Source organism: Anolis sagrei, chromosome 1 (genome assembly GCF_037176765.1).
Source record: "Anolis sagrei isolate rAnoSag1 chromosome 1, rAnoSag1.mat, whole genome shotgun sequence".
Taxonomy (NCBI): domain Eukaryota; kingdom Metazoa; phylum Chordata; class Lepidosauria; order Squamata; family Dactyloidae; genus Anolis; species Anolis sagrei.
This window is the reverse complement of record NC_090021.1, coordinates 194178840-194203414: the sequence shown is the minus strand read 5'-3', so window position 1 is coordinate 194203414 and position 24575 is coordinate 194178840.

Below are 24575 nucleotides of genomic sequence, written 5' to 3'. Positions count from 1 at the left end.
TTTACAATGTGTTGTTGAAAGCTTTCATGGCCAAAATCACGTGGTTGCTGTGAGTTTTCCAGGCTGTATGGCCATGTTCCAGAAGCATTATCTCGTGGCGTTTCGCCCACATCTATGGCAGGCATCCTCAGAGGCTGAGGTGCTTTTGACATTGTCAGAAAGGAAGTCAAAATAACTCTTCATTCTGCCTTTTCTTTCAGAGGATTTATTCATGTTCATCTTGTGGAAGCAAAAAAAAAACTCCATGTGCTCTCAAGTCTGTAATTGTCATTTTAAAAATAGTATCTCTCAGTTTAACTAAAATAATTTATCATGGAGAACATTGAAATGTTTTGTGTCTAAACTGTGGCAAAGAGCTGGTGTTGACTGGTAGTTTGAGTGTAGGACTATGACTCCACAAGACCAGGGTCTGCTCAGCCATGGAAACCCAGTCTCAAAGGAAGGCCATGACAAACCCCCTTGTCCTAAAAACCCCATGATGGGGTCACCTTATGTCAGAAGTGACATTAGAAGCACAACAACAAGCACCTGGCAGAAACAAGAAAAGTTGCTACACTAGATCCCTTTGAACATAAGTTTCTAACCACAACTCTGCATATTCTTTCCTGCTTGCAATACAAGTTTACACTAAACTAAATGTAAGTGGTCCAATAAAACTGAAATTCCACTCATTTTTATTTATAGTTTTTTGCATAATTGCTCTGCTTCAATTTGGGAGAAACTGATACTGGGACACCATAATATAATAATAACTTTATTCTTATACCCCGACACCACCTCCCTGAAGGGACTCGGGGCAGCTTAAATGGAACCAAATGTCCACAAGACAATCAATAATCCATCCAATTTTTTTTATTAAAATAAGAACATAATCAAATGGAGCATTTGTCCAGTTAAAAACAAAGTTAAATAGACATAAAAGTATAAACCATTAGCATTAAAACTCCATCCAATCAATACTCAAATTCACCCCACATACTTTTCCCCCAACTTCTCATCTATCAAAGCTTCAGGAGATTACATACTTTGATGTTGTAAACTTATATTTTCGCATCCACGTGAATTAACCCTTGCAATTCCTTTTCATTGGGTCCTCAAGAAGCTGAATTCTAAATATTTTCCAACAGACCTTTCCAAATAGTTTCCAACAGACCTAACAATCCCGGAGGATGCCTGCCATAGATGCAGGCAAAATGTCAGGAGAGAATGCTTCTAGAACATGGCCATACAGCCCAAAAAAACTTCAACAATCAATTCTAAATATTTAATTCTGCCTATTTTCTGAAAGGTAAGCGTTTTCCCCTGACATTAAGTTCAGTTGTGTCCGACTCTGGGGATTGGTGCTCATTTCCATTTCTAAGCCGAAGAGCCGGTGTTGTCCATAGACACCTCCAAGGGCATGAGGCCGGCATGACTGCATGGAGTGTTACCTTCCCGCCGGAGCAGTACCTATTGATCTACTCGCATTTGCATGTTTTCAAATTGTAAAAAGAGAACTGCAATAAGTCACAGTGTCCCTACACACTGTACAGATACAGTTTCCATACAGGCTGGAGCACCAACTTCCAGCATTGTGAAAAGGCCATGACTGTCTGAGAGTCTTTTCCTGGGAAAACAGGTCATGTCATGCTCACGCCACTCCCCAGATTTGAACCTGCATAAGCAAATTCAGCAGCTCAGCCGTTTAACCCACTGTGCAACCGAGGGCCTGTTTTCTACACTTATAAAAATCACAGGGTACATCTATTAACAACTTTGCATGAATCCTTTTGTGACTAGTAGCTGAAATAAATAACTAAGCAAATGGTGCATAAATGCCCACTTTCTTTCCTTATGGGGTTGAGAATGTGCTCGTCCTGGCAATGACTACAGGAAAAGGCCTTTCGGGAGAGTGCACTTGTCGAAGGCATTTTCAAGTGCACTTTCTGTTTCTTTAAATAGTCTGGTACTGAAACAGCTTTGCCATTTTCTGAGGCAAGATAAAGACCACATATTGCAAGATCTTCAAAGAGGAAGGATCAGACACTGCCATTCACAAACTGTAAGGTGACTCGGCAAGATGTCACCTTCCTGTCAGTGAATGGTGGCGAATGCTTTCTTGGTAACCTTTGAATTCTCCTCGAAAGAGGAAAGACTGCTCCGCTAGATGGCAGTGCCTTGTCTGCCGTGTTTTCCTTGGCAGGGTGGTGGCCATCAAGGAAAGCAAGGGCATGCCGTTTTTCTTAGAAATCAAGGCCATCAATCTGGCCTTTGGGAGCATAATGTTATAAAGGATTTTGAGGAAGGAGCCATGATGTTGTTCGAAGGGAAGGAATGGCAATGAGCAGGAAGAGGTTTGCTAAAGGCAAATGAACCCCCAGCTCTTGTCTGAATTGAATCAACACATCGTTTAAGCACAAAGGTTGCGGCTTCATTAACAGGCAGCAGGTCCCGGAGATTTTGACAGCCTGTAAGCTTCTTGGACAGGCTGAGTTTTATTTTACTGTTTTTTAAAGCTGCAGGGGAGACTTCAGGGTTAGTTTGGTTTGGGATTTTTATCACATTCGCTGATGTTAAATGACGAGTTATTCTAATGAGGAATATTCCAAAGGAATACGCTAAAAGCCGCCTGCCTGTTGTCATTCTTATAGCATGAGCTAACTATGCTAATGAGTTTGGCAGCTATTCTTCTAGCTGTATTAATGAATTAATTTATCTCGAAACTTTAATAGGTTACATTTTATATAGTTCTACTGTCATGACCTGAATGGGATTTACTACTCAGTACAGTTCCTGCATTCACCATGGAACTCCACATCAGAGCTTGCAATACTTGGTTTTTGGATTACCATTCCCAGCCAGTGACCGGATTCTGTGAGTTATAATCCAAAAGAGTATTTTTTCCCAAACCCTAGCCCACACTATTGTATTAATTACAAACAGAAGGACAAATGGTATGGTATTGTTAAGCATGTTAAGCATGCTTAACTAGGGATTTTTTTTAAATGCTTCAAGGTGGTGTTCAATTAACACTTAGAGCCAGGCAGTATTAGGCACAACTTGGGGTGGATTTTTGGTCTTTTCAAAGGCATTGAGCACATATTCTGGTATGGAAAGAAGACAGAAGCACTGGTGGGCAAAGACTGCTAGGTTGTTGTGAGTTTTCCAGGCTGTATGGCCATGTTCCCGAAGCATTATCTCCTGACATTTCGCCTGCATCTGTGGCAGGCATCTTCAGAGGTCACCTGCTCTATAGATGCAGGCAAAATGTTAGAAGAGAATGCTTCGGGAACATGGCCATACAACCCCAAAAACTCACAACAACCCAGGGCTCTTACACACAGCACTTTATCCCAGAATATCAAAGCAAAAAAATCCCACATCTGAGTGTGGACTCAGATAACCCAGTTCAAAGCAGATATTGTGGAATTTTCTGCTTTGATATTCTGAGATATAGGGCTGTGTGGAAGAGCTCCCAGTGATTCCGGCCATGAAAGTCTTTGACAATTTTAAAACTGCTAAGTCGCAGAAGGCTGTAGGTTGCAAACCTGCAAAAAATATGTATGTGTCTCAGACATCTCAGGTTTAAAATATCAAGCACCTAACAAGCCAACCCTGCAAATCAAGTTATGTTCATACTCATTTATTTAGTTGTCTGCCTTTGTTTCACATGATTCATGAGAAATGTCTGCAGCAAAAGACCAGGGAGGAGTCGCAATACTCAGGAAGTGTAGAAGACAACAGTAGAACAGCCACAAATGTCTACTTCGGCATCCTGGCCTTTCTGGTTCTTTGTGGCCAATCCCTCTGCTCTTATCACTTACAAAATGGGGTTAGTAGGTTCCAACTCAACTCATCAAAGCTCATGATCCATTAAAGAAAGTTGTGGGTGGAAATCAGAATAAGGTGTGTAGAAAGAGAGAGGGAGAAGCCAAGAGATGAGGAGGACTACTTTTGTCCAGGCTCCTAGCATAGTGTGAAAAATAAATGCATTCAAGAGGCATAAAGTTCTGTGTCTGCCATCCCAACCAATACATAAAACTATGAAAAAATCAATAAAAATTAAAAGAGAACTACAACAAGTAACAGCGTCCCTACGCAGGGCTGTAGCCAGAAAAATTTTTTGGAAGGGGTTGAAATTTGGGGGGGGGGGGTTGAAAATTTCGCGGGGGGGTTGAATCCTGCCTCCTAGCTCACTCTGAAGCAAAGAGCACAGCAGGGGGCAGAGCAGCCTTCAATAGCCTGCAGCTCCACCCCTGTCAACCACCTCCACCAAGTCTGGACTCCTTAATGAGAGCATTCAACACACACACACCCCAACTTGGTTGCTTCGCTACATTGGCTATTGCTGCAAGTAATGACAGTGTGAATAAATTGTCAATATTTGCTTGAGATAGTGCTTACAGTTCTGGAGGGACTCGTAATTTTTTGTGTAGACTTAGCATGGGGATTTGGTTAACCAGTTAAAATTCATGAGTAAACCAGGTTTTTAAAAAAATCTGAAACATTTGGGGGGGGGGGGTTGAACCCCTACGCCTGTCCCTACGCATGGTTTTCATGCACGCTGGAGCACCAACTTTCAGCTCTAAAGAGCCCAGCATTTTGAAAAGGCCATGACTGTCTGGGAAAACAAGTCACCCCCCATTTCATTCTCACCATTTTATGATCATCCCACTCACTCCAGAACTGCTTGAGGCAAGAGGAAACTCAGGACATCACGCTATCTATAACATTTCTTAGTGTAAATAGCAGAGAGAGTGAGAGAGCTACTCTGTGACTAATTAATTCTTCCACCATGAAATAATTAATCCATTGAAATATAGAAAGCCAGACTAACAAATCAATAATTGAGTCAATAAACGGATTGGTTTTTCAAGCTCTGCAAAAGAACTCAACTGGAAGGAATGGTGTTATTATAAGCCTTATGTTGTTTTCTCAAAAGATGAGCATGACCTAGTTCAACATCTAATTTCCTTCCCTGCCTTTCCAGATGCATCTGGGAATAGGGCATGCAAAGGCCACAACCCTCTCAAACTTGCAGCTACCAAGATTCAGCGGCCACTGCCTCCAACCGTGGCCATTCCATTGAGCTGCCGAGAGCTCTCTCTTCCCCCATGAATTGGTCTAATGCTGTGGTTCCCAACCTTTTTTTGACCAGAGACCACTTGACCAGGGACTACTTTGACCAGGGACCACTCTCCAACATTAGTACCAAAAGGGTTACAAATCAGTTTTTGGTCAACTTTAGATTGGGTTTGGTTATTTGGGTTGCTGATTCGGAAAACTGCCTTGGATAGACCACATCAGCTCTAGTTTCTGATACAGGGCATATGCCATCCAGTATTCACCATTTGCTCACCCACAAAAAGACATATTTAATAATCTAGAGCTGATGTGGTAGTAGTAATCTTTCGTGGGTAGTCGGCCTCTCCCCTCCTAGCATCCCTGTTGCCTTGACACTATAAGAAGGTTTCACGAGACCAGTCGCTCTCGTTGCCACATAGTTTCAAGGCAATGGTGTGGTAATGGTGAAACCACGGACCATATTTGAATTCTTGCAGACCACTGGTGGTCCACGGACCCCAGGTTTGGAATCACTCGTCTAATGTCTATTGTTTAAAGCCATTTAAGACAGTGGCAATCACCACAGTTTGTGGGTTAATACAGAGACTTTAATAAGGAGTTTTGTTCAGTAGACCTTTCTTGTGACTGTTCTTCACCTGCTACTAATCCATTTTATTGGATGACTCCAACCTAGTGTTAATATTGTGGACAGGGAGAGGGATTGTACCTCCTTGCTCCCTCGTAGATTGTTAAATGGGTCCCACAACCCACTTGTGAGCAAATTGCACCACAATACAGTCACTCCAACTGAAGGGGGAGGAGCACAGTTATTGGCACACTATGCCATCTAGTGCTAAAAGCCTCCATCTTCCATTTTCTGAAGTCGACTGTGGAGAATAGAGTACTATAAGACAAAGAGGGAATTGCCACCTCATCCATTCCATTCAACCATTGTGGAGCAGTAGATTGACTGTCGGAGTCCAACAAACCAGAGCTTGAATCCCCACTCGGTCAAAGAAATTCACGACATAAGCCTAGATCAGAGTTTCTCAAACTGCTCCTCTAGATGTTTTGGACTTCCACAGCCACAATTATCAACAGCTGGTAGGCTGTCCGGGATTTCTGGGAGCTGTAGTCCAAAAAAACTTGGAGGAACACAGTTTGAGAAACACAGGCTTAAGCAAATCATATCCTCGGCTGGCTAAGATGAAAGCAGCAACCAAACCCCTCTGAAAATATCTTGCCAATATATCAGAGTCAACTTGAAGACTCACAACAGCAACCATTCCACCAACAGATTTGAAGCCTTCTGCAGATGAAAGGGGACCCTTGCATTTCTAGGTGACAGATTCTAGATCCAATCCAAAACTGTTTAATAAAACACTGCTGGCCTTAAAGTCATTGGCTGAGTTTCCGCATGTGGCATCTAGCAACGATGTAGCTGTGTCCCATCTCCTGATCTGACTCCAGAGCACTTGAAAAGCTGGTGGCCATACTGGGTGAAGGAGTTCTGTGACACTAGTGAGAGGGTTGCCAAAGACACATATCCTAGTTCTCTCCTAACAGAGAATGCCAAGCAGAAGCAGGAATTCTGTGGGGTCTTGCCACAACTCATAATTGCACGCAGTGCACTAGTAGGAAAGGGCTGGACACATCATCCTCTAGCTCAGGCATCCTTAAACTGCAACCCTCCAGCTGTTTTGGCCTCCAACTCCCAGAATTCCTGACCATGGAACAAGCTGGCTAGGGCTTCTAGGAGTTGGAGGCCCAAACATCTGGAGGGCCACAGTTTGAGGATGCCTACTCTAGCTCCTTGAATATCCATGCCACAGAAGTCCATTACTCAGCATGGTTGCCTGGTTCTTAAGGTTGGTTTTCAGGGCATTTGCGTCATTGCAAATGGTGCCACAGTTTTGAACATGAATATGAAACATGAGACCATATGTTTAGCTTACAATATTGTATCTGCATACCAACATGCCAGCCATATCCAGTTCTCCCCATTTCCTTCTTCCTAGTCCCATTAATTTTATAATGTGGGCAATGAGGCGAGTCTGTGGGCATAATTCGCTGCTGAAGGCATGGTCAAAGCCCCTTGCCTTTTGACCCCAGGTGCTCCTGCATCAGTGCTCCCTGTCTTACCTTGCCCAAGCTGCCTGTCAGAGAGCCAATTACAGTAGAATCCAGGTATAACTAGGATTGGCAAGCTGACAGAGCACTGCAACTTCAGTCATCTGAAATAAATTGAATGTCGGCAGCATGATATTCCAGAGAAACTGCTCCTGCCATAATTCCTTCCTTTGCACAATGTATATAGGTGTTGGGGTCCTTTTTCACTTGTATTAGGTCCCTTTGTCCCTTCCACACAGCCCTATATCCCAGAATATTAAGGCAGAAAATCCTACAATATCTGAGTGTGGACTCAGATATTCCAGTTCAAAGCGGATCTTGTGGAATTTTCTGCCTTGATGTTCTGGGATAGAGGACTGGGTGGAAGGGCCCTCAGTTGATGTCACCTCCATGAGATGATGTCTTGTGGATTTCAATTACATAGCACCTCATGAGGAAGAAAGTTTACTAAGAACACATTGGACATCATGTTGTTGAGGTGGATTGTCCTGCTTCAGAAGAGGCAACAAACAACAGCCCAGTTGTGCTCTGAGCCAGTCCAACTTTCTTTCTCTGTATACATGAGTTAACCATCTATAGCATGAAAATATTTTTTTAATCCCAAAAGCAAACTTTGGTTTTGCCATCTCTATATAAAGGATATCATTTTACTATACCATTATATATGACAGGACTTCAGCATTCAACTAAATCCCAACAGATCCCAAGGGCCACTATAATGGAAATTTCCTGCTTTCTTGTGAATGTATCTACCCCTTTCAGTCCACAGACACAGATTTCCTGAGATCCCAAAAGCAGAGCTGGAATAGGTTGTATTTTTTGCCTATAGCCTTCCAACATCCATTGCATGAAGTGGTCACCTCTATTTTCCCAATGGGAAAGCTGGACTTGCTCAGAACGCAGCTGGGTTCCTGTTTGTTGCTTCTTCTGAAGGAGGACAATAATTAGAAATACATTTCAGGAACATGACGTCCAGTATGTTCCTGAGATGTCAGCCAGTGCAGACGGAATGATTCAGAGAGACCTTGTCCAAACAGCAACTTTCCCTAGCTCTGTCCTAAACTACTTGCTGACTCAGGTGTAGTGGAGGACCCTGCTCCAGTCAATTGTTTTTATACATCACGTGGACTCTGTATGTGTGACACAATCATGCCTCTTTCCTCAGACAGAACTATGACCTAGGGCAGTGTTTCTCAACCTGGGGGTCGGCACCCCTGGGGGGAGGTGGCGAGGGGGTGGCAGAGGGGTCACCAAAGACCATCAGAAAACACAGTCTTTTTCTGTTGGTCATGGGGATTCTGTGTGGGAAGTTTGGCCCAATTCTATCTTTGGTGGGGTTCAGAATGATTGTAGATGAGCTATAAATCCCAGCAACTACAACTCCCAAATGTCAAGATCTATTTCCCCAAACTCCACCAGTTTTCACATTTGGGCATATTAAGTATTTGTGCCAAGTTTAGTCCTGATCCATCATTGTTTGAGTCCACAGTACTCTCTGGAGATAGGTGAACTACAACTCCAAAACTCAAGGTCAATGCCCACCAAACCCTTCCAGTATTTTCTGTTGGTCATGAGAGTTCTGTGTTCCAAGTTTGGTTCAAGTCCATTGTTGGTGGAGCTCAGAATGTTCTTTGATTGTAGATGAACTATAAATCCCAGAAACTACAACTCCCAAATGACAACACCAATCCCTCCCCCCCTAACCCCACCAGTATTCGAATTTGGGTATATTGGGTATTTGTGCCAAATTTGACCCAGTGAATGAAAATACATCCTGCATATCAGATATTTAGATTACGGTTCAGAACAGTAGCAAAACGACAGTTATGAAGTAGCAACGAAAACAATTTTATGGTTGGGGGTCACCACAACAGGAGGAATGGCATTAAGGAGTCACGGCATTAGGAAGGTTGAGTAGCCCTGTCCTAGGAGATCCCTATGAATTGCTGAGCAAAGCTTGTGTGGGTGTGCTGCTCCATAAGAGGAGAGGCCTAGAGAGAGAGCCAGGAGGGACACCATTTGACCTTTTGCTCCTCCTAACTGTGCTCAGCCAATTGTTCGTCTTCCGAAGTGTTCCAAGTGTTCGTAATGAGGGATTATGAATTGCCATGTGCTTCCTTAATGAGGAGGAGCCTCCGTGCCAGATTCCCAGATGATAAAACAGCTGTCCCAGTTTGATGAGGAGTGAGCTAAGGTTCCTGAAAGGCTTTCAAAAGCGCTTTATTTAGCCAGCGGAGGAATGGCGTGTAATAAGATGCCTTAGCAAATCGCTCAGGAGGGTTTGTGAGTGGAGAACCTCTCTCTACCTGCTGCTTCCCGCTGTCACTAATGCGCCGTTTCCCTGGGATCTGTTGTCAAGTGCAGCTGCTGTGCAAACAAATAATGGATTAAAATGCCGCACGCTACGCCACAAAAGGAGTGGAAGCATAAAAGCCGCTAATTAGAATAATTTAACAGGTTTCACATGCTGCGGTATTTATATAAACAGACAATTGAAATCTTAGTCTTACAGAACGATTAGTTTCTAGATATCAGAGGCTCTTTTTTATTCCTGTCTCAATGCAAAGTTAACATACAAATGAAGAGGAAGAGGGGGAGGACTGGTTCATAAGAAGGACAATGTGGTTGTTAAGGTTAAATAAATAGAGAGCGTGAACTGTGTACTCCTGAGCAGGGTTGGGCACAAGCCTTTTAAAAATATTATGTGATTCCCTCCTGGAATATTTGAGAAGAAGCATAAAAAAACTTAAAATAAATGACAACGCAAATACACTAGCCACACTGAAATGTGCACACATTCTAGTTACACCCATTTATAGGCTGGGATTATACATTCATACCTATCCAATCAATTTGGCAAGGGTGGCCTTTGAATTATGCATTATGGAGAAGCTAATGAAATCATTGTTCACTCTGTAACATAAGTGACTAAAAGACGGAGCTGGAGAATGAGGGACATCTGAGTGGAGTGAAAGCGTTCCTCTATTGGCTGAGTAGTACATCCACCTATCATATGCTTAAAGACACCTCGGTGGGTCAGATCTACTTGAGATGGTGTTCATGCTAGTGATGGAGCATGAAATGGAAAGTTCTGGGGAGTGTGATGGAGCTGGCTTTGGACCCAATAAATATATGGCTTCCTCACCTTGCAACATCCATGGATCTGGCCTTCAAACTCTGCTACCCAGGAAGTAGCATTGCTCTTTTCCTTTCCCTAATGCAGTGGTTCCCAACCTTTATTTGGCCAGGGACCACTTGATCAGGGACCATTTGGCCAGGGACCACTTTGCCAGGGACCACTTTGACCAGGGACCACTTGACCAGGGACAACTTGAGCAGGGACCACTTGCCCAGGGACAACATGACCAGGGACAACATGACCAGGAACCACTTGACCAGGAACCACTTGACCAGGGACCACTTGCCCAGGGACCACTTTGACCAGGGCCCACTTGACCAGGGCCCACTTGCCCAGGGAACACTTGCCCAGGGAACACTTGCCCAGGGACCACTATGACCAGGGACAACTTGACCAAGGACCACTTGTCCAGGGATCACTTGCCCAGGGACCATTTTACCAGGGACAACTTGACCAGGGACCACTCGCCCAGGGACCACTTGCAAGGGACCACTTTGACCAGGGACCACTTGCCCAGGGACCACTTAACCAGGCACCACTTTGACCAGGGACCACTCTCCAACATTAGTAACAAAAGGGTTACGAATTTTAGATTTGGTTTTGTTATTTGGGGTGCTGATTCAGAAAATAGCATTGGATAGACCACATCAGCTCTAGTCTCTGATACAGAACATATGCTATCCAGTAGTCACTATCTGCTTGCTCACAGAAAACCATATTTAATAAGCAATAAAAGGGTATTGTGAGAACAGACACTCCTGTTGCAATGATGTAGTAACGGTGAGGCTGCAAACCGTATTTTAGTTCTTGCGGGACCACTGGTGGTCCATGGACCACAGGTTGGGAAACATTGCCCTAAGATCAACAGAAGAAAGTAAACATCATCCTTTGTTCCATGAACAGAAGTCCAAGTAGCTCCTCTACCATGATATCTACATCCAGCACCAACAATAACACTAGAGTATTCATTAATTCCCATATACACCAGTGGTTAAACTCCATACCAGCAGCCACAGAAAGCCAGTTATGCAATGTTTCTAACACATCAATTATCATTACAACTTCAGACTTCAAACTCTAGAGGAAAATCTTATATAGCCTGAGTCTTACACCTCACCACATTCCCCTGACATTGCTGGAAATGGCTGAACAAAGGCATTTTGTCAGAACTGTCACATCCTTTGCTCTCCCTGGGAAAATGCGATTGTCTCTAAAATGCTAACAAGAACTCTTTTCCCTGTAATGTGCAACACAATATTTAATATTATTAATAACAAAGCATGTGACAAGCATACTTCCTTAATAACTACAAGAGCTAGGGAATAAAATTAATTGTCCAATTAATGTACGCCAAACGGAATGCTGTGAATAACTTAATTGCACAGTTAATTTATTCTCAAGCTTTTCCAGACAATAAGTGCGCTTGTTGAATATTTTATTATTAATAATATTAAGTGTAATGTTGAACATCGGCAATCACCAAAAGGAAAGAAGGGTTTGTTTTATAGAGCCACTTATCCTGTAGGACAGGCATGGGCAGACTTTGACCCTCCGGGTGTTTTGGACTTCAACTCCCACAATTCCTAACAACCTACCAACTGTTAGGAATTGTGGGAGTTGAAGTCCAAAACATCTGGAGGGCCAAAGTTTGCCCATGCCTGCTGTGAAGCATTGGGAGAGAACCTGAGGACGGTCACATACTAGACCTAAATTCTCATTGTCCTTCATTCTGGTCTATCATGGGTTGATGGGCAGTGAAGTCCAATTCCTCTGCTAGAAGCATTTAAGAGTACAAAATAAATATACAAAAGATATTGGCTATTTTAAAAAGCAATTGCTTTGCTTGTTTTATGATTCTTACAAGGAGAGACAAACATACACTATGAATCATTCTTACCTCTCATTAGTATGATATGAAAATGTTTTAATTCCAGCAGTTAGAATGGTGTAGTGATTTTACGTATCCATGATCCTAACTTATGGTTAGAATTTCTTAGTGGAGGAAAACACATCAGATCTAGAATAGCACATTATTCAACCATCTATGCACACTGGTATTGGAATAGTAGTGATACTGGGAGCAATCCATGAGTTTTTCTCTCAATGAAAAGGGATACTCCACTAATGATTTAATTACAAAGCAGTAGCACAGTAGTTCCCAACCTTTTTTTGACCAAGGCCAACTTGACCAGGGACCACTTTGACCAGGGACCACTTGAACAGGGGTTACTTTGACCAGGGATCACTCTCCAACATTCGTACGCAAAGAATTACGAATCAGTTTTTGGTCTACTTTAGATTCAGTTTGGTTATTTGGATGCTGATTCAAAAAACTGCATTGGATAGGCCACATCAGCTCTAGTTTCTGATACAGAACATATGCCATCAGTAATCGCCATCTGCTCGGCCACAGAAAACCGTTTAATAAGCCTCAGAACTATAAGAGGGTTTTGTGAGACCAGTCACTCTTGTTGCAATGGTGTAGTAATGGTGAGGCCGTGGACCATATTGTAGTTTTTTGTGGACCACTTGTGGTCCTTTTATAGTGTGACAAATACCAGCCAAAGATGCTATTATCTTGCTGTAACTGCAATTCACCAACCTCATGAGATATCCTTTGGCTCCAAAAACCAGGTTTGAATCCTTGCTTGGTTATGGAAATCATCTAAGTTATCCAGGGCAAGTCATATTCTCTCAGCTTCAGAGGAAGGAAAAACAACCTCTCTCTAAACAAATCTGGGACTTCCTCCCTTGCCAGACCACTGTAATTGTAATTGGTTTTAATGACAACTCTGACCAGAGCACATGCATATTAGACGGTTTAAAAAATAAATTTACATAGGGTTTTTGCTTGCTCCTCTTCCCCGAGGCATTGGTGTGACATCATCAGGTTTTCATGCATCTCTCTGTGCAGACACCTTTTGTTAAATCCCACAAATCAACTGGTTGCTTGCATCCTTTCCAAAATTTGCAGCACTCCTAATTATACATCAGATAATTTATTTGCCCCACAGGATTGGAAAAATCATGATTTTTGTATTACCGAAGCTGGAGATGTCTGCAAACACCACTTCAAGTGGGGAGATGATTTTAGTGAGAAAAAACAGCACTTGAAAGCCACTACTTAAAAATAACCTAGTTACTTGCAATTAAATCCTTAACTGATAACAAAGATAGAACAAAGTTAGATGACAATGGTAGCTAGAACTTCTTCACACTAGAGAATGAATCCACTTTAAATCCTGCAGAATTCTGGGATTTGTAGTTTAGGGAGGAGCCTTTAACAGCCTCACTAAACTACAAACCCCAGAATTCTGCAGGAGGCAGAAACCAGATTTAAAGTGGATTCATTCTCTAGTGTGATGAAGTAGTAGATGAGGTAATATTTCACCCTTTTGCACTGTAACCCAACAAACAGCAGTCTCAGAAGATCTTCATTCATCTTTAGGCTGTCTTAAATAAGTAACCATATAGGAAGGAGTGCAAAATAAATATATTCCTCCCTGCTAAAATTACAAAGTATAAATTAAACCGCATCTAGAGCTTGATATCGGAAACGGCTTGATCCACAATGACAAAATACAGGGTTTATTTGCCACACCCTGGAATGGTTTGCAAGTAGAGACACCTAATTTATTTTGCCATGACACAGACTGTGTTCTGCTGATCTTCACCCTAACTGGAAGCATCATCGACTCGATATCTTGCTTGTGAGAAGGAGACATAGAGAATCATAACAGGAAGGAAGCGGTGCGAAGCTTGAATGGACCCAGAAAAACCACCGCGGAGAAGAAGTTTGAGGACAGGATGAAGTGCCTGTTCTCACTCTGGATCGTCTGGCTCTCTCTCTGGCACATAAGCAGCTAGACTGAAAGTGTCACATCAGAGATGCTGGGAGAAAAAAGGAGGTGTGCCTATTTTAAACGGTCAATGATACACACAATTATGACTTTTTAGGACCTTTTCACACTACACAATTACATCACTGTGATCCCACTTAGGACCTCATCATACGTACTAATTTGCTTGTCGTACGCCGGTTCCTCTCCCTTTTTGCCATGGAGCCCATCCCATGACGTACATCTATTTCCGGCAGGGTTCTGTGGCAAAAGAGGAGAGGAAGTGGTGTATGCTGCCATCGTGGCAACACAGGCGGCGTCCCATGTTGAATATGCAACAATGGGGCAAAACCAAGGGTAAATCCGGTGACATGGGGCATGGGGTAATGTGTACCCAAAGCCCCCTGCCGGGCCCCCACAAATTCGCCACAAGGCATGGCAAATCCATAGGTAAATGGGATAAGATCAATTGCCATAAATGCATCCTATGGCATCTTGAGAAATGTTATTTGATGAAGCACTAGAGCTCCTGTAAGCAAATTCTCCCTAAACTATAAATCCCAGAGGACATTGCCAAAGTAGTTAATGCGGAATAATACCTCTGTGTGTAAAAGGGCCCTGTTAGAGTTTTGGCAGAATAAGTGCTATTCATGTTGGGGCTTGTACATTTTCAAAATTTTACAGTATGAATTTTGCATTCGCGGGAGATACATTCCCAGACTTCATGGATAATAGCAAAACCTATTGAAATTAAGAACTGACCCAAGAATACCACAGATTCACACTGGTGGACATAAAAATTCCTTGAAATTTTTTGCCAGAACTGCAGATACTGACTCTAGGGATCTAGGGGTCACCATATTTGTAAAACCACTTTGGGATTTGTTATGAAAAGCAGGGGAGACACTGGTGGCACAGTGGGTTAAATTGCTGAGCTGCTGAACCTGTGACCAAAAGGTCGCAGGTTTGAATCCAGGGAGTGACGTGAGCTGTTAGCCTCAGCTTCTGCCAACTTATCAGTTTGAAAACATGAAAATGTGAGTAGATCAATAGGTACCATTCTGGCGGGAAGGTAACAGTGTTCCATGCAGTCATGCTGGCCACATGACCTTGGAGGTGTCTATGGACAACGCCGGCCCTTCGGCTTAGAAATGGAGATGAGCACCACCACCCAGAGTCAAACATGACTGGACTTAATGTCAGGGGAAAACCTTCACCTTTACCTATGAAAAGCAGTGTGAACATTTAAGACAGAATAAATGTGGCAGAATAGTAGGAGTTAACTAAATGACATAGGCCTGGATCCTCTTAGGTGGTACAAATGAGAATAGACTTTCCTGAGGTTTGTGTGTGTGTGTCAGAAGAGAAATTGAGAAATTGCAAGCTGCTTCTAGTGTGAGAGAATTGGCCATCTGCAGGGATGTTGCCCAGGGGACACCTGGATGTTTTACCATCCTGTGGGAGACTTCTCTCATGACAGATGGGACCTCACCCTGTCTCATGGATTCGAACCGCTGACCTTCAGGTCAGCAGTTCAACCTGAACTGCACCACTGTGGGTTTCCATGGCTGAGCAGAGAACCAAGTCCAATGCTCAAACTGCTATACCTTTCCTGCCCACAATCATTTCATACTGGGGAAAAAGAGATAAGAATGAGGACAGAAGACACTGTATTTTGTGAATGTTTCCATTCCCAAAAGATTTCAAAGATGCTATAAGATAATTGTCCTTCAGCCCAGCTTTTTCTCCCTTTTGGGTTATTGAATCATAGAGTTGGAAGAGACCTCTTGGGCCATCCAGTCCAACCACCAGCCAAGAAGCAGGAAAATCACATTCAAGGCACCCCTGATAGATGGCCACTCAGCCTCTGTTTAAAAACCTCCAAAGAAGGAGCCTCCACCACACTCCAGAGCAGAGAGTTCCACTCTTCATTCCACTCCAGGGTCCCAATGGAATCTTTTATTTACAGTGCTTAAATTGCAAACTCCGTAGACTTAAGGACAGGTATTGGTTTGAGTGTTTTGGAGGCCAGGGTTCAATTTCCTGCTTGGCCAGGGTAAACTACTGAGTGATCTTGAGTGGGTTACATACTCCCAGCCCCAGAAAACCCTGTGGTAGGGTTGCCTTAGGGTTGCTGTAAGTCAGAAACAACAAACACTTCTTTTGCTATTAATTTCTGTCTTCTTTCCAATGGTTCAAAACAAGTGAGGATGCCCAAATATATATTAATAGCATCTAAACCGTACTAATGAGAAAAGCTGAAAACATTCTACAAATGATGTGTGACTAACAAGTCTAACTTCATTTCCAAACCTGTGAAGTAGGACAAGCTGCCAGAAATCCTTTGCCGGTTTTCCTCAGCAATAGCAATACAGCTCTCTTCATGTATTAAAAAGGAAGAAAAAAAATCCTAGCTTGTGCACAGGAATACAGGCTTACATGTGTGGCAGACAATAAGCTCCTTTCCCAAACAGGCTCAATGCAGAGCTATTGTGCAGTTTAGCACACAAATATGGACAACTTCCATAGCAGACAGCAAAAGCCAAACTGACTTAGTTCGTGTTTCCAATTCAACATCTAAATCGAAGAACCAAATGCAGAGGACACCAAATTGAGAGGGATATCCAATACCCCAGAAGACAGGAGCAAAATTCAAAACAATCTTAACAGATTAGAGAGATGAATGGCCAAAACTAACAAAAGGAAGTTCTGTAGTGACAAATGCAAGATACTCCACTTAGGCAGAAAAAAGGAAATGCAAAGATACAGAATTAGTGACAATGCCTGGCTTGAGAGAAGTACGTGGGAAAAAGATCTCTGAGTCTTTGTGGACAACAAGATAAACACGAACCAACAATGTTATGCAGCAGCAAAAAACGCCAATGGCATTTTGGCCCACATCAATAGGGGTTTAGTGTTTAGATCCAAGGAAGTCATGCTACCCCTCTATTAGACCACACCTGGAATACTGTGTCCAATTCTGGGCAAAGCAATTGAAGGGGAGTGTTGACAAGCTGGGATGTGTCCAGAGGAGGGTGACTAAAAGATCAAGGGTCTGAAGAACAAGCCCTATGAGGAGTGGCTTAAAGAGCTGGGCATGTTTAGCCTGCAGAAGAGAAGGCTGAGAGGAGGCATGATGAGAGGAGGCATGATAAATATGTGAGGGGAAGCCATAAGCAGGAGGGAGCAGGCTTGTTTTTTGCTGCCCTGGAGACTAGGACGCGGAGCAATGGCTTCAAACTACAGGAAAGGAGATTCCACCTGAACATTAGGAAGAACTTCCTGACTGTGAGAGCTGTTCAGCAGTGGAACTCTCTGCCTCAGGGTGTGGGGGAGGCTCCTTCTTTGGAGGCTTTTAAGCAGAGGCTGGATGGACATCTGTTGGGGTGATTTGAATGTGATTTTCCTGTTTCTTGGCAGGGGATTGGACTGGATGGCCCACAAGGTTTTTTCCAACTCTATGGTTCTATGAAATGAGCGAATTTTGAAGACAATTGATTTTAACATTAAATGAACCAGCAATTCATTAGCTGGCTATACCTCGGAAATCTTGACAAAGGACCAGTATTGTTATTCCACTCTAGCAGATTTGCTCCCCAGAAAGACAGAAACTGGCTTAATGCCACCAGGTGCCCATTCACACTATGGCATTATAGTGCTGATGTTCCACCTTAATTACTATGGCTGCATCCTATGACAATTTGGGATTTGCAGTTTAGGGGGAGGTGCCAGAGAGCTCCTCCCGTCCAAACTACAAAGCCCAGGAATCCCTATGATGCTGCCGCAGCAGTTAAAATGGAACCAGACTGTTACAATAGTGGAGTGTGAATCAGCCCCAGGGGAGTTCATGACCAAAACAATATTTTGGAAGGAGATGGTGTGACTTGGGACCCAAGTTCAGTGGGGTGACACTTTGCTTTGAAGCAGATCTCTTTCTCCAGATGGATAGCCAAGGCATTTGGGGACAGCACAGCATTGTAAACAGAGAGGGTTGACTGTTAACAATGGAGTCCATTCATGCTCTTTAGACTAGAAGCACTTCCTTCTCATCCCAGACCCATAATGGTGGCCTGTAATTACCCCACTGCCTGTACATGCTCAGGAGCACTGTTCTCTCTAGCCATGGCTTCAAGATCCTGGAAGACAGAAGACATAAGGTGTTCAACAAACTCCCAAATTTCGTAAATCAGAGCCGTGACATCCATTTATCATCATCTTTCCCAAAGACACATTCCACCGGAGCTTCTTATCTCCAATTATGTTAAGACAACTTTAATTACAAATAGAAACCTGCTGAGTGGGAACGCATTAGTTTAAAAAGGCATCATTCCAGTATTAAATTTGTTAAGCATTTAATTAATCAGAGATTTCACCACCAATTCTGTTGATTAATTGAGCTGCCACTCAAGCTTATTATTATTCCATTATGAAGTCTGTTTTATTAAAGCCCATTTGCGCTAATACAATTAAAGAGAAGATTGCAATGCTTTGTTCTGCAGTATCTTAAAAAAAAAAAACAGAATTAAACACATACAGTTCCCATATTGTTCTTATTGTTCTTTACACCCCATATCTGATGGGCCATTCCCTGAAATCTACAACATTTAGACAGCCAATTAGTCAAAAAATATATTTATTTTAACAACATATATGCTTGTCATTCTGCTGGACCAAAAATAGCATTTGCCTTACCAATCCTTTATTCATCAAAAATTGGCTGAAAAAAGCTCATGGAAGTGACAAGCAGTTTACCTCTGATTTTTAAAGATGATTTTTGACAGTTGCGAAACGTGAACTAACCCTTCAACTTCAGGTGCATCAACTGACTTTTTTTTTTTGTAAAATCAGAAATGATGCTTTGATAAAATGTCAAATAGGGAATCAATCACCTGGAAAGGCAGTAAAAGAGGAGACAGTGGGGGCTGCACATGTCTGTAGTGTTTGCAGTCTTATTTTTAAAAGAAGGTATTAACTGGTTGAGTGGAAAGGACCAAGGCAGTGACATATCCAGCTCATCCTCTGTTCGGATATCAGCCAGCACATCAATGCCTTAAATCAAGAAATAGCTTTCTAATACCTCAGCAAGCAAGAGTCCAAAAGTGGCAGGCTCAATCAGTGGCTGATACCGGATGAGAAACTCCCTCCTGGGCACACAGAAGGCTGGGTGACTTGGAAGGCGCTGCACAGGCTGCGCTCTGGCATCACGAGATGCAGAGCCAACCTTCAGAAATGGGACTACGAAGTGGAGTCCAAAACATGCGAGTTTGGAGAAGAACAAATCACATAGCGCTTACTACAGTTAGAAGAGCAAACCACAGACCACCTCCTACAATGCAACCTGATGAGCCCTGCCACATGTACATTGGAGGATCTTCTTGCAGAGACACATGACGCACTCCAAGTGGCCATCTTCTGGTCAAAGGAAATCTAGCATAATGCCAAGTTTTTAAACTTTGTTTGTGTTTTTAAATACATTATAAATGTACCCTCAATTCGCTTCTGACACAATAAATAAATAAATAAGCAGAAAGGAGGAAGAGAATCCCTCTTTCAAATAATTAAATCCGTGATTCACGAAATAAGAGTGCAGCTCCCCAAAAACAGAATAGCCGACGTATTTTTCCCTCGTGTGTATGCTTACCTTTCTTTTCCAAAAAGATCTTGCATCAACATTGAGTCAGAGTGGTATCATGGTTTGCGGGTTGGGACTAGGATTCTGGGAGAGCGGAGTTCAAATGCCTGCCAAGCCTCAGAAATTCATTGGGAGACCTTGGACAAGTGCCTCGCACAAAGAGAATGGCAACCCCTCTATGAATACGTTTGGTCAAGAAAACCCCCGGATAGTGTCCTCATAAGGTGAAGTCAACATGGGAGTACAGATCAACAGCAGAAATGTTATTGAATTTGGCTTGATAGTAGGATGCTTCTTTTAAAGATGTACTTTTAACATTTTTAATATGAGAGATCACAAAATGGCAGAGGTATGGGTCAACAATCGCAACCCATATTGCAATTGATTTAGAGACATTTGCATATAAGGATCATATTATTTTTAAAGATTATTTTAAAATGCTGTTGAAATGCCTGAGGACATGTCGTCTCTCCATATCTTACAATTGATTTAGAATGTATCTTTTCCTGAGGGAATGTGGATTCATCCAATTCTGGGGACACTCTCACCTCCTTTCACTGGGGCTCAAGCAATTCAGCCTCTACAAGGGACTGGATTGGAAGCAGCTGCCACGTGATGGAGAAGAGGTGTCCTTTTCCACCTGGCCATTTGCACTGGCCTAAATCAACCTCCATGGAGCCTCCGATGGCGCAGTGGGTTAAAGCACTGAGCTGCTAAACTTGCTGGCCAAAAGGTCGCAGGTTCAAATCCGGGGAGCAGGGTGAGCTCCCGCTGTTAGCCCAGCTTCTGCCAACCTAGCAGTTTGAAAGTATGCAAATGTGAGTAGATCAATAGGTACCACTCTGGCGGGAAGGTAACAGCACTCCATGCAGTCATGCCGGCCACATGACCTTGGAGGTGTCTACGGACAACGCCGGTTCTTCGGCTTAGAAATGGAGATGAGCACCAACCCCCAGAGTTGGACCCGACTGGACAATGTCGGGAAAACCTTTACCTTTACTGAATCATCCTCCATGCCCAGTAAGTCATACTTTGGAGAGATCTTTGGCTCCCACTCAGGAAATGAGTAACTGTTATGTATTTAGCACTGGGCTGAAAGGAAAAAGACTCAAACGCTTGGCAAGCAGGCACATACTGAAATCTGTGAGAATGCTGGACTTGACAAGCTGGTCAATTCTCACTCACTCATTCATGAAGACACACTATGCTGCTCACTATTGCGCAGTGAGTTTAGGACATGACTTGCATACTTAAAAGAATTTGGAAGCCCCAGCAAGTCTTTAAAGTCGAACTCATTACGCTGTTCCCTAATAACCATAATGTGCACCCTCAGTAGCATTTGGGCAGGGAGCCAACTATGCCAACATAATTAATGTCAATGCTTCTGGTACGAAGAACCCTGTTGAATTTGGCTTGGGATGTTGTGTGAGCCACTTGGTACCAGCTTATATATCATGCAATCTTTTCTGAGGTTGATGGTATCGAAGAGGGGATTTCTTAGTAATGTTCACAAGATCAGGCAACAGCAGAAGAGAAGCTTGATTCTGAATCAGCATTCTGTGGGAAAAACAATCTCTTTTTTGGACTGTCTTCTAGGCAAGGCCAGGTGAATTGCTGTCATGCCTCAATCTGGGGACCACTGCCTGGCCTGGCAACAAATTACAAACACTTGTTATTTGGCAGATTGCAGTTGCTGTTCTTCTCTCCCTTTGCAACCATGGCTGTTCTCAGGGATCTTTCTCTCCACATTTGAAGAACACTGAAGAGGCCATGAAGCAATGGGGCTCTAGCATAGAAGCCTTAAAACTATAGGGGAGCCAACAGAAAAGCCAATGTACAGATCAAACCTGCTGTGAAGACAGCTCAAGAATGATAGACAAATGCAGAGCATAAGCTGAAAACTGAGTCAATCTAAGTCAAACCAATAAGACAGTCCATGAAGGAACGATCTGCAGAAGGCACCTAATTGATGCTGCTGTGCTGGGCAAAAAGGAACTCAGGGTTTTGGTGAGAACGGTGCTAAGATGCTGTGTGGGTAGTAAGTGGGATTACCGCCAAAACACTTATGTAAGAGCTCCAGGTTTGAATGACGCACAGGCACAGATAATTCATTTGTCTGAGTCACAAGAGATCAGAAAGAAGGATTTTAATCTGACACGGTACAGTTATCATTTCTTGTTCATTGTAAATCATGATGAAGTTACTTTTAGAGTGATTGGGAAACTTGTGGATCTCCAGATGTTGCTGGCCTGTAGGCTAAGATCTCATAGGAATTGATAGAAGGAGCCTCCACCACGCTCCAGAGCACTGGAACTCTCTGCCCCAGAGCGTGGTGGAGGCTCCTTCTTTGGAAGCTTTTAAAACAGAGGCTGGATGGCCATCTGTCAGGGGTGATTTGAATGCAATATTCCTGCTTCTTGGCAGGGGGTTGGACTGGATGGCCCATGAGGTCTCTTCCAACTCTTTTATTCTATGATAGTAAAAAACATCTGGAGGACTACAACTTGCCTACACCTATTTTATTGTCATGAGGTGTGTCCACATTCAATGGTAGAGGATGGAGTATCACATAGTTCAAATCATTATGCTATACTTCATGCTGTCACATTTTAAATCCAATGTTTTAGTTAGCAATATTTAATAACTCTCGGCACTATAAGAAGTTTTCACGAGACCAGTCACTCTTGTTGCAATGGTGTAATAACAGTGAGGCCACAGAACATATTTTAGTTCTTGCAGACCACTGGTGGTCCACGGACTACAGGTTGAGAACCACTGAGTTAGAGAAACAGTAACTTTTTAAAATACTTCAACTATGATGGCGATATTGGGGTGTACTTGAACTACAACTCTCCAAGCTTTGGATGAAATGACTAAATGGGCCATGAAATTCTTTATGACAGAGTTATGGGATGTAACTGATGTTACTTAATTAAAGTAAAACAGACATCCAAGCTCCCTGCTAATGGAGTGGGAGATAACTTTGAATTAACGTCCAGCGTAAATGTCCTTAAAAAATAAACAAAATCAGGAGTTGAAAATAGAAGACTTCCATACAATAGGTTATTACTGTTTCAATTTATAATCAGTATTACTTAGTTGATAGGAATCAATCTTGGCCGCAGACTGCCGCCACCCCCCCCCCCCCCAATTCCCCAAGGGACTATTGAGACTAATGGATCAGCAAAAAAAGTTATATTTACCCTTCCTGGACTAAGAGAAAACACATTTTTGTATGTTCTTTTGCCTACTCCAAGCCACATGCAAATGCATCGTGAACTAGAACTGGTAACCGTCCAGATGCTGCCAGAACCACAGCACTAAACCAGCTAAAGATAAACTATAGTAAAACAAAAATCATGATCTTCTCAAAAAAGCGACCTAGGCATAACTGGTACAAAAGAAAGAACTTAACTGAACAAGTTTCCAGTTTTAAATATCTAGGTGTTACCTTTCAAGCCTCAGGTTCTTGGGGATGCCACCAAAAATGGCAGTACAAAATGCCCTATCCAGTAGTAAAGCAATAATTTGCTTTTTTTACACCAAAGGTGGCCAGTATATATCAGTTGCAACAAAGGTCTTCCAAGCAAAGGTAACAGCCCATTTATTATACGCAATTCCAGTATGGATTACAGGCTTCTAAAGTAGAACAAGTTCAATCAGAGTTTCTCAGAAAACTGTTTGCTGTCCCCAATTGTGTTCCATCTGCTGTTTTAAGACTGGAATCAGGTACAGCCTCACTCGAATCACTGGCTTGGAGAAGGGCCCTAGGATATTGGATGGAGAGGGTGCACAAAGGGCCTGAAGTGGGATATACATATTTGATTCAAAAGGACCTCTTTAAATCCCACTAAATCAAAGCGTTAAATCAGAAATTCAGGCAGATGGGCCTCTCAGAGAACATATTGAGTGGTTTTGAGCATAAACAGATAATGCAGATCTTAGCGGAATGAATCAGTGACATAGACAAACAGCACTCAATGACTCTGGCGTGCTCCACATGCTCTCCACTGAGTTTTGGCCTAACATTTAATTCTTTGGGAGGTGCCAAATACTTGGAAAATTTAAACACCCCAAAATTTCATCTTGCTTTCAGTTGGGCCAGATTTAATGCCCTCAAATCAGCCATACTAGAAGGTAGATACAAAGGGACTGATTACAAACACAGAGTTTGCCCTTGCGGGGAGGGTAAAATCAAAACTATAATACATGTACTTTTTATTTGCACAATTTACAAGGATGATAGACTAAGGTTAATATCCCCTCTACTCACCAAATGGCCAGGAAGAACCCTAAGTTGGTACTGCATTTATTTACTGTCTGATCTTGACAAAAGGGTAACGGAACAGGTGGCTAAATTTCTCTTTCCTGCGGCAAAAGCCGCAAGTGCTTCATGAATAACCTGTAAACGCTAAGAGTGTAACAAAGAGTACTCGGGAGACTTATTATTAAGAGTACTCGGGAGACTTATGATCAGTTCCTGTTTTAGATTATAAAGACAGTCATTCAACTGATAGCGAATGGTAATACGTGTTTTCATTAATCATAAGCCAAATGTGATGTTATTAATTACTTAAATGTTGTATTTCATCATTCTACTTTTACTTGACTTAGCCAATGGTTTGTTGACCAAAATAAAGGCTACTGACTGACTGAGAACCACAGCACCCACCATACTTTACAAGTAGTTCTGTTGGCTAGGGAAGATGGGCTCTATAGTCTCACAATGTTTGCATAACTACAGGATTCCCATTGTTGTTCTAGGCAGTCAACTAAAGAACAAACTGTTTTA